Genomic DNA, 11,671 nt, shown 5'->3' on the forward strand with positions numbered 1-11,671 from the left:
ATAAACATCAATTTGGGCTGGGCCTCCGATTAGTAGGTTAGTCCCAAAAATGATATAGAAGTGTAAAATAAAGCCCATTAACATCCAAAATAGATAATATAATAGCATGGAGCAATCAAAACTTATAGATACGTTGGAGACGTATCAATGTTCAATTGTCGTGGCTGCATTCTCTTATTGTATACCATGTGAGGAATAAATTGAATTTGGCTGTACTAAATACATGAGAAACAAATACAATTGCTACATTTCCAAGTTGTTAAGCATGCTTGGTTTGGTCAACTATCTGATCTTCTATTAGGAGTATGTTATATTGTGCAATGTGGTGCTTAGTTAACGTTTGGTTCATTTGTTCAGGTGTTTAGTTAACTACTTGGTTCAATTCTACAATGCGATATTCAATTGCTGTGGCTGCATTCTCTTATTGTATACCATGTGAGGAATAAATCGAATTTGGCTGCACTTAATAGATGAGAAACATATACAAGTGCTATATTTCCTATTTCTTAATAATGCTTCGTTTGGATAAATGGGTTTTCCATGTGGCTTGAATTAATCTGATGAATCTGCAATGTGCTTATTTTTTCATCGACATATTTTACTGATAGCATGCGAACCCTTGCTTAACCTGATGACTAACTACCTTATATGTGTTGCAAGGAAACAATGGGAAGCACTGAGGTTTACAAGATGGTACTAACTATTATACCTTGCCTTTTTTATTCCTTTGCCCCATTTCCAATATAGAGAAGGTATTTATGCACATCCTTGTTTTCAGGGTTCACTGATGATTACCTCTCAAACCACCTCTGTGGTCAGGATGCGAGGAAAGTTTTCATACAACACCACGGTTCAATATTGAAGTGTTCCTAAAGAGGTCAAAGGATGGATGGTCAATCATCCACAGGCACTGGCCTAAAGTTGCAAAGACCTTCAACATGAATGAAGGCTCAATATTCGCCTTCCGCTTCAGCAGTTTTCTAGATGAGATGCATCTCTCTATGTACCGTCTATGATGCTAATTTCGAAAGGTTCTAGATGTTGCATGTGAAACTTGCTGCTAGTGCAGTTGTGTAATGGGGTAGCTGAGTGTTGAAGTTATATCATGTTGTACTACGATGTATTTCAATTATGAAATCCTGCTTCCTTAATATGGAAATGGAATATATTATGTGCTTAATATGAATGTCAATTAGATTAGTAAATGGATTATTAATAATAGGCCAATTAGCCCGTTAATTGGGTTTTCTTATTGCAAATGGTTAATGAGAAAACACCATGGGTGATGACCTAAGGAAATGCACACAGTTTCTAGGAATAAACCGTGTTGGACCAATGAACAATCACACATGACATTCTCTTCAAAACTGTTTGCGTTACGCCACCTTGTACAAATGTTTTCCTTGTAGTGACTGTGTGGGTGTATATACGAATGGAAACGTTTAGTGGTGACTGACTGTGTGGGATGTACTTACGACCAAAAATTATTTTTCCTGTATAATTGAATTTTTTGAGGACTACTGTACGTATTTATGTATTTGAGTGCTCGCCGGTCACACACAACCTCATTTTTCCGAGCGTGTGTGTGCCAGGAGGGCATATCCCCAACGGTTTCTGGGTCGTGTGTGAAGGACCCCCCTATCGCCCACACTCACTTGGCGACGGTTCCAAATGCCGTCACGGAAAGGGGTAAAAACCGTTTGTTTAGGACCGACGCGTACCAGTGTTGTTTCACCAGACGACTGAAATGCAGACTCTGAAGCAGGCTTCTTGGCACGTAACAAATCACTCGGATCTGTGTTCTTCTGATATTCTTGCATTTCCACTGGTGCCAACTGTTCATCGGCAATCTTTGAGCCTTTCTGGAGGCACTCTTTTGCTCTTTGCCGATTGTAGTGACTCTGATCATGCCCTTGGGACCAGGCATCTTCAGCTTGAGGTACACGTAACACGGTCGAGCCATGAAATGGACATATGTAGGTCTACCCAGAATAGCATGATAGGCACTGTGAAAATCCACAACTTCAAATGTCAACTCTTCCTTGCGATAATTCTTGGAATCATCGAAAACTACGTCAAGAGTTATCTGGCCGAGTGAATCGGCTTTCTTCCCAGGGATGACACCGTGGAAGCGCATATTGCTTTCACTGAGCTTGGACATCGGAATGCCCATCTCTTGGAGAGTCTCAGTGTCGGTGTCAAAACCGGCGGATGTCGGGTAGGGGGTCCCGAACTGTGCGTCTAGGCCGAATGGTAACAGGAGGCAGGGGACACGATGTTTTACCCAGGTTCGGGCCCTCTTGATGGAGGTAAAACCCTACGTCCTGCTTGATTAATATTGATGATATGGGTAGTAGAAGAGTAGATCTACCACGAGATCAGAGAGGCTAAACCCTAGAAGCTAGCTTATGGTATGATTGTATGTTACGATTGTTGTCCTACGGACTAAAACCCTTCGGTTTATATAGACACCAGAGAGGGTTAGGGTTACACAAGGTCGGTTACAAAGGAGGAGATATCCATATCCGTATTGCCTAGCTTGCCTTCCACGCCAAGTAGAGTCCCTCCCGGACACGAGACGAAGTCTTCAATCTTGTATCTTCATAGTCTAACAGTCCGGCCAATGGAGATAGTCCGGCTGTCCGGAGACCCCCTAACCCGGGACTCCCTCAGTAGCCCCTGAACCAGGCTTCAATGACGATGAGTTCGGCGCGCAGTATTGTCTTCGGCATTGCAAGGCGGGTTCCTTCTCCGAATACATCACAAAAGAATTTGAATACGAGGATAGTGTCCGACCCTGCAAAATAAGTTCCACATTCCACCGTAGAGAGAATAATATTTTTGCATATCTAATTCGCTGGCTTGTATCAGTAGCACGACGTTACGTCATGGCCCGGTGATTATTTGAACCGTTTTTCTTCAACCAGCTCCACACATAACGCGAGGCGGTTTCTTGACACGTCTCGTCGAAGCGGAGATCGTGTCCCCTTATTATGGGATTCTCATCAATACGAGCGTGGGTAAACCAACCGTGTCTAGGACTCCTAGATTATAGGCAAGTCCTAAACGGCTACGGAGAGGACACTTGATATTCACCCTCTTTATAAAGGGACAAGGTTTTCGCTTTTTCCCTCTCGTGCTCAATCGAACCCTTCCCTCGCCTCGAGTTCTAACGCCTAAAGCCCAGGTTAGGTGCTCCGGATCTTCAATCATGTTCGGATCCAGCCTTCAAAGCCAATGGATGCCCTCCTCCGTTACGGAAGAGGACATGAAGTTGAGGGAGGCCAGATACCTCACCGCCGAGGTTTCGCATCAGCTGCCTGCTCGAGGCCAGATCGTCCCTACTCCCGAACCCCACGAGAACGTCGTGTTCGTCTCCCACTTCCTCCGAGGTCTAGGCCTCACTCTGGATCCCTTCGTCAGGGGTTTGATGTTCTATTACGGGCTAGATTTCCATGATCTAGCTCCGGACTCCTTTCTCCACATCTCAACATTTATCGTCGTGTGTGAGGCCTTCCTCCGCATTACTCCTCACTTCGGCTTGTGGCTCAAGACCTTTGAAGTGAAGCCGAAGCTGATCGAGGGGCAACATGCAGCGTGCCGAGGTGCATCAATAGGCAAGATGGCAGGAGCTCCATGGCCGAACGGTTCCTTTCCAGAGGTGTCCGAATTATGGCAGTGGGAGTGGTTTTACGTCACAGCTCCCAGAAGTGCCAAGTGGGCGGCTGCCCCCGCTTTCCGCTCGGGCCCCCCCACCACAACTGATGTCATGGATTAGCAGAGGTCTGAGCTGGGGTCCAGCCAAGGACGTGCTTATACTGCAAAGCCGCTTCCAAGATCTCTTCGAGGGAGATTTTAATTTGGTTGCGGTAATACAAGTTATGCTGGTTCGTCAAGTCCAGCCTTGCAAACGCCGGCCCCTTCGCTTGTGGGAGTTCAACCCAGAAGGACCGTGTGCCGTTCAAAGTTTCCTCGGCCTGACGCACGAGGAGATGTACAAGTTATTCTTCGGACCCCAAATAGAGTGTCCGGATACTACCGAGGACGTGGGCCTGAGCAGTAACCGTGCCGCCGAACAAGTAAGAAATCCTCTAGCCAAACACACTGTCTTTTATTCATCATGAAGTTATTTCTAAGAGTTCGTTCTTTGACCAGGACTGGCTAACAAAGGCCAAAATGAGTCGGTGTTTGGCCCCCCTCCCTGAGGGTTTGGAAAATCCGGTATTGGAAAAGATGCTCGAACTCGCACCTTGCCTGGAGCCCTCGAAGGAAGATACGGGGGGGGGGGGATAATACGGGCGGACGCGGGCCCCCGTCGCTGCCAGTTCCAACTGAGGGAATGAGCGCCTCCATGAAGGAGGATAACCAGGGGAGGAAAAGGACCGCTTCCGAGGATCCGGAAGCCGAGGCCTCCAAACAGGACAAGAAGTCTCCCACAGAAGGTCCTGCCTTGGGGGATGCTTTTGTTGGAAATATGCCCTAGAGGCAATAATAAATTGATTATTATTATATTTCCTTGTTCATGATAATCGTTTATTATCCATGCTAGAATTGTATTGATAGGAAACTCAGATACATGTGTGGATACATAGACAACACCATGTCCCTAGTAAGCCTCTAGTTGACTAGCTCGTTGATCAATAGATGGTTACGGTTTCCTGACCATGGACATTGGATGTCGTTGATAACGGGATCACATCATTAGGAGAATGATGTGATGGACAAGACCCAATCCTAAGCATAGCACTAGATCATGTAGTTCGTATGCTAAAGCTTTTCTAATGTCAAGTATCATTTCCTTAGACCATGAGATTGTGCAACTACTGGATACCGTAGGAGTGCTTTGGGTGTGCCAAACGTCATAACGTAACTGGGTGGCTATAAAGGTACACTACAGGTATCTCCGAAAGTGTCCGTTGGGTTGGCACGAATCGAGACTGGGATTTGTCACTTCGTGTAAACGGAGAGGTATCTTTGGGCCCACTCGGTAGGACATCATCATAATGTGCACAATGTGATCAAGGAGTTGATCACGGGATGATGTGTTACGAAACGAGTAAAGAGACTTGCCGGTAACGAGATTGAACAAGGTATCGGGATACCGACGATCGAATCTCGGGCAAGTATCGTACCGCTAGACAAAGGGAATTGTATGCGGGATTGATTAAGTCCTTGACATCGTGGTTCATCCGATGAGATCATCGTGGAACATGTGGGAGCCAACATGGGTATCCAGATCCCGCTATTGGTTATTGGCCGGAGAGTCGTCTCGGTCATGTCTGCATGTCTCCCGAACCCGTAGGGTCTACACACTTAAGGTTCGGTGACGCTAGGGTTATAGAGATATTAGTATGCGGTAACCCGAAAGTTGTTCGGAGTCCCGGATGAGATCCCGGACGTCACGAGGAGTTCCGGAATGGTCCGGAGGTAAAGAATTATATATAGGAAGTGCTGTTTCGGCCATCGGGGCAAGTTTCGGGGTCACCGGTATTGTACCTGGACCACCGGAAGGGTCCCGGGGGTCCACCGGGTGGGGCCACCTGCCCTGGGGGGCCACATGGGCTGTAGGGGGTGCGCCTTGGCCTATATGGGCCAAGGGCACCAGCCCCTAGAGGCCCATGCGCCAAAGGAACAAGAGGAGGGGAGAGTCCTAAAGGGGGAAGGCACCTCCGAGGTGCCTTGGGGAGGATGGACTCCTCCCCCCCTTGGCCGCACCCTTCCTTGGAGGAAGGGGCAAGGCTGCACCCTCCCCCTCTCCCTTGGCCCTATATATAGTGGGGGGGGGAGGGCAACCATACCTAAGCCCTGGCGCCTCCCTCTCCCTCCCATGACACATCTCCCTCCTCCGCAGCGCTTGGTGAAGCCCTGTTGGAATCCCGCTACTTCCACCACCACGCCGCCGTGCTGCTGGATCTCCATCAAGCTCTCCTTCCCCCCTTGCTGGATCAAGAAGGAGGAGATGTTGCTGCTCCGTATGTGTGTTGAACGCGGAGGTGCCGCCCGTTCGGCGCTAGGATCATCGGTGATTTGGATCACGACGAGTACGACTCCATCAACCCCGTTCTCTTGAACGCTTCCGTGCGCGATCTACAAGGGTATGTAGATCCACTCCTCCCTCGTTGCTAGATGACTCCATAGATTGATCTTGGTGACACGTAGGAAAATTTTGAATTATTGCTACGTTCCACAACAGTGGCATCATGAGCTAGGTCTTTGCATAGTTTCTATGCATGAGTAGAACACAAAGTAGTTGTGGGCGTTGATTTTGTTCAATATGCTTACCGTTACTAGTCCAATCTTGATTCGGCGGCATCGTGGGATGAAGCGGCCCGGACCGACCTTACACGTACTCTTACGTGAGACCGGTTCCACCGACTGACATGCACTAGTTGCATAAGGTGGCTGGCGGGTGTCTGTCTCTCCCACTTTAGTCGGATCGGATTCGATGAAAAGGGTCCTTATGAAGGGTAAATAGCAATTGGCATATCACATTGTGGTTTTGCATAGGTAAGAAACGTTCTTGCTAGAAACCCATAGCAGCCACGTAAAACATGCAAACAACAATTAGAGGACGTCTAACTTGTTTTTGCAGGGTATGCTATGTGATGTGATATGGCCAAAAGGATGTGATGAATGATATATGTGATGTATGAGATTGATCATGTTCTTGTAATAGGAATCACGACTTGCATGTCGATGAGTATGACAACCGGCATGAGCCATAGGAGTTGTCTTAATTTATTTATGACCTGCGTGTCAACATAAACGTCATGTAATTACTTTACTTTATTGCTAACCGTTAGCCATAGTAGTAGAAGTAATAAGTTGGCGAGACAACTTCATGGAGACACGATGATGGAGATCATGATGATGGAGATCATGGTGTCATGCCGGTGACAAGATGATCATGGAGCCCCAAGATGGAGATCAAAGGAGCTATATGATATTGGTCATATCATGTCACTATTATTTGATTGCATGTGATGTTTATCATGTTTATACATCTTATTTGCTTAGAACGACGGTAGTAAATAAGATGATCCCTCATTAAAATTTCAAGAAGGTGTTCCCCCTAACTATGCACCATTGGGAAAGTTCGTCGTTTTGAAGCACCATGTGATGATCGGGTGTGATAGATTCTTACGTTCGAATACAACGGGTGTTGACGAGCCTAGCATGTGCAGACATGGCCTCGGAACACATGCAAAACACTTAGGTTGACTTGACGAGCCTAGCATGTATAGACATGGCCTCGGAACACAAGAGACCAAAAGGTCGAGCATGAGTCGTATGGTAGATACGATCAACATGAAGATGTTCACCGATGATGACTAGTCCGTCTCACGTGATGATCGGACACGGCCTAGTTGACTCGGATCATGTAATCACTTAGATGACTGGAGGGATGTCTATCTGAGTGGGAGTTCAAAAGATGAACTTAATTATCCTGAACATAGTCAAAAGGTCTTCGCAAATTATGTCGTAGCTCGCGCTTCAGTTCTACTTTTTAGATATGTTCCTAGAGAAAATTTAGTTGAAAGTTGATAGTAGCAATTATGCGGACTAGGTCCGTAAACTGAGGATTGTCCTCATTTGTTTCATAGAAGGCTTATGTCCTTAATGCACCGCTCAGTGTGCTGAACCTCGAACGTTGTCTATGGATGTTGCGGACATCTGACATACACATTTTGATAACTACGTGATAGTTCAGTTAAACGGTTTAGAGTTGAGGCCCCGAAGACGTTTTGAAACGTCGCCAAACATATGAGATGTTTCGAGGGCTGAAATTGGGATTTCAGGCTCGTGCCCACATCAAGAGGTATAAGACCTCCGACGATTTTCTTAGCCTGCAAACTAAGGGAGAAAAGCTCAATTGTTGAGCTTGTGCTCAGATTGTCTGAGTACAACAATCATTTGAATCGAGTGGGAGTTGATCTTCCAGATGAGATAGTGATGTTTCTCCGAAGTCATTACCACCAAGCTGCTAGAGCTTCGTGATGAACTATAATGTATCGGGGACATATATGATGATCCTTGAGATATTCGCGATGTTTGACACCACAAAAGTAGAAATCAAGAAGGAGCATCAATTGTTGATGGTTGGTGAAACCACTAGTTTCAAGAAGGGCAAGGGCAAGAAAGGGATACTTCATGAAACGACAAGTCTGTTGCTGCTCAAGTGAAGAAACCCAAGGTTGAACCCAAGCCGAGACTGAGTGCTTCTGTAATAAGGGGAACAGCCACTGGAGCAGAATTACCCTAGATACTTGGTAGATGAGAAGGCTGGCAAGGTTGATAGAAGTATATTGGATATACATGATGTTAATGTGTACTTTACTAGTACTCCTAGTAGCACCAGGGTATTAGATACCGGTTCGGTTGCTAAGTGTTAGTAACTCGAAATAAAAGCTACGGAATAAACGGAGACTAGCTAAAGGTGAGCTGACGATATGTGTTGGAAGTGTTTCCAATGTTGATATGATCAAGCATTGCACGCTCCCTCTACCATCGAGATTGGTGTTTGCGTTGAGCATAGACATGATTGGATTATGTCTATCGCAATACGGTTATTCATTTAAGGAGAATAACGGTTACTCTGTTTATTTGAATAATACCTTCAATGGCCTTGCACCTAAAATGAATGGTTTATTGAATCTCGATCGTAGTGATACACATGTTCATGCCAAAAGATAGTAATGATAGTACCACCTACTTGTGGCACTGCCACGTAAGTCATATCGGTATAAAACGCATGAAGAAGCTCCATGTTGATGGATCTTTGGGCTCACTCGGTTTTTGAAAAGTTTGAGACATGCGAACCATGTCTATTGGTGTATATGCATGAAGAAACTCCATGCAAATGGACCGTCTGGACTCACTTGATTTTGAATCACTTGAGACATGCAAATCATACCACATGGGCAAGATGACTGAAAGCCTCGTTTTCAGTAAAATGGAACGAGAAAGCAACTTGTTGGAAGTAATACATTTTGATGTGTGCAGTCCAATGAATGCTGAGGCGTGTAGTGGATATCGTTATGTTCTTACTTCACAGATGATTTGAGTAGATGTTGAGTATATTTACTTGATGAATCACGAGTCTGAATTATTGAAAGGTTCAAGTAATTTCAGGGTGAAGTTGAAAGATCGTCGTGACAAGAGGATAAAATATCTATGATATGATCATAGAGATGAATATCTGAATTACGAGTTTGGCACAGAATTAAGACATTGTGGAAATTGTTTCACAACTGATACAGCCTGGAACACCATATTGTGATGGTGTGTCCGAACATCATAACTGCACCCTATTGGATATGATGCATACCATGATGTCTCTTATCGAATTACCACGATAGTTTATGGGTTAGGCATTAAAGACAACCACATTCACTTTAAATAGGGCACCACATAATTCCGATGAGATGACACCGTATGAACTATGGTTTAGGGAAACCTAAGCTGTCATTTCTTAAAAGTTTGGGGCTGTGACGCTTATGTGAAAAAGTTTCAGGCTGATAAGCTCGAACCCAAAGCGGATAAATGCATCTTCATAGGACACCCAAAACAGTTGGGTATACCTCCTATCTCAGATTCGAAAGCAATAAGGGATTGTTTCTAGAATCGGGTTCTTTCTCAAGGAAAAGTTTCTCTCGAAAGAATTGAGTGGGAGGATGGTGGAGACTTGATGAGGTTATTGAACCGTCTCTTCAACTAGTGTGTGGCAGGGCACAGGAAGTTGTTCCTGTGGCACCTACACCAATTGAAGTGGAAGCTTATGATAGTGATCATGAAACTTCGAATCAAGTCACTACCAAACCTCGTGGGATGACAAGGATGTGTACTACTTCAGAGTGGTACGTAATCCTGTCTTGGAAGTCATGTTGCTAGACAACAATGAACCTACGAGCTATGGAGAAGCGGTGGTGGGCCTGGATTCCGATAAATGGCTCGAGGCCATAAAATCCGAGATAGGATCCATGTATGAAAACAAAGTGTAGACTTTGGAAGAACTACTTGATGGTCGTAAGGCTGTTAGGTACAGATGGATTTTAAAAGGAAGACGGACAATGATTGTAAGTATCACCACTAAGAAAGCTCGACTTGTCGTTAAGATGTTTTCCAACAAGTTCAAGGAGTTGACTACGATGAGACTTTCTCACTCGTAGCGATGCTAAGAGTCTGTTGGAATTATATTAGCGATTACTGCATTATTTATGAAATCTTGCAGATAGGATATCAAAACATTGTTTCCTCGACGATTTTTGAGGAAAGGTTGTATGTGATACAACCAGAAGGTTTTGTCAATCCTGAAAGATGCTAATAAGTATGCAAAAGCTCCAGAAATCCTTCTGAGGACTGGAGTAAGCATCTCAGAGTTGGAATGTACGCTTTGATGAGATGATCAAAGATTTTGGCTGTATACAAAGTTTATGAGAAACTTGTATTTCCAAAAGGTGAGTGGGAGCACTATAGAATTTCTGATGAGTGTATGTTGTTGACATATTGTTGATCAGAAATGACGTAGAATTTCTGGAAAGCATATAGGGTTATTTGGAAAGTGTTTTTCAATGGAAAGCCTGGATTAAGCTACTTGAACATTGAGCATCAAGATCTATAAGGATAGATCAAAACGCTTAATGGTACTTTCAAATGAGCACATACCTTGACATGATCTTGAAGGTGTTCAAGATGGATCAGTCAAAGAAGGAGTTCTTGCCTGAGTTGTAAGGTATGAAGTTAAGACTTAAAGCTCGACCACGGCAGAATAGAGAGAAAGGACGAAGGTCGTCCCCTATGCTTAAGACATAGGCTCTACAGTATGCTATGCTGTGTACCGCACCTGAAATGTGCCTTGCCATGAGTCAGTCAAGGGGTACAAGAGTGATCTAAGAATGGATCACAGGACAGCGGTCAAAGTTATCCTTAGTAACTAGTGGACTAAGGAATTTTCTCGATTATGGAGGTGATAAAGAGTTCGACGTAAAGAGTTACATCGATGCAAGCTTAACACCTATCCAGATAGCTCTGAGTAGAGATACCGGATACGTATAATGGAGCAACAAATTAGAATAGCTCTAAGTAGAACAGTTATTTGAAATGGCTCCAAATATAGCGTAGTAGCTGCATCTACAAGATGACATAGAGATTTGCGAAGTACATACGGATCTGAAAGATTCAGACCCGTTGACTATAACATCTCTCACAAGCATAACATGATCAAACCCAGAACTCATCGAGTGTTAATCACATGGTAAATGTGAACTAGATTATTGACTCTAGTAAACTCTTTGGGTGTTAGTCACATGGGGATGTGACCTTGAGTGTTAATCACATATCGATGTGAACTAGATTATTGACTCTAGTGCAAGTGGGAGACTATTGGAAATATGCCCTAGAGGCAATAATAAATTGATTATTATTATATTTCCTTGTTCATGATAATCGTTTATTATCCATGCTAGAATTGTATTGATAGGAAACTCAGATACATGTGTGGATACATAGACAACACCATGTCCCTAGTAAGCCTCTAGTTGACTAGCTCGTTGATCAATAGATGGTTACGGTTTCCTGACCATGGACATTGGATGTCGTTGATAACGGGATCACATCATTAGGAGAATGATGTGATGGACAAGACCCAATCCTAAGCATAGCACTAGATCGT

The sequence above is a fragment of the Triticum urartu genome, chromosome 4A (genome assembly GCF_056163025.1).
Source record: "Triticum urartu cultivar PI428250 chromosome 4A, HENAU_Tu73, whole genome shotgun sequence".
In the NCBI taxonomy this organism is placed as follows: Eukaryota; Viridiplantae; Streptophyta; class Magnoliopsida; order Poales; family Poaceae; genus Triticum; species Triticum urartu.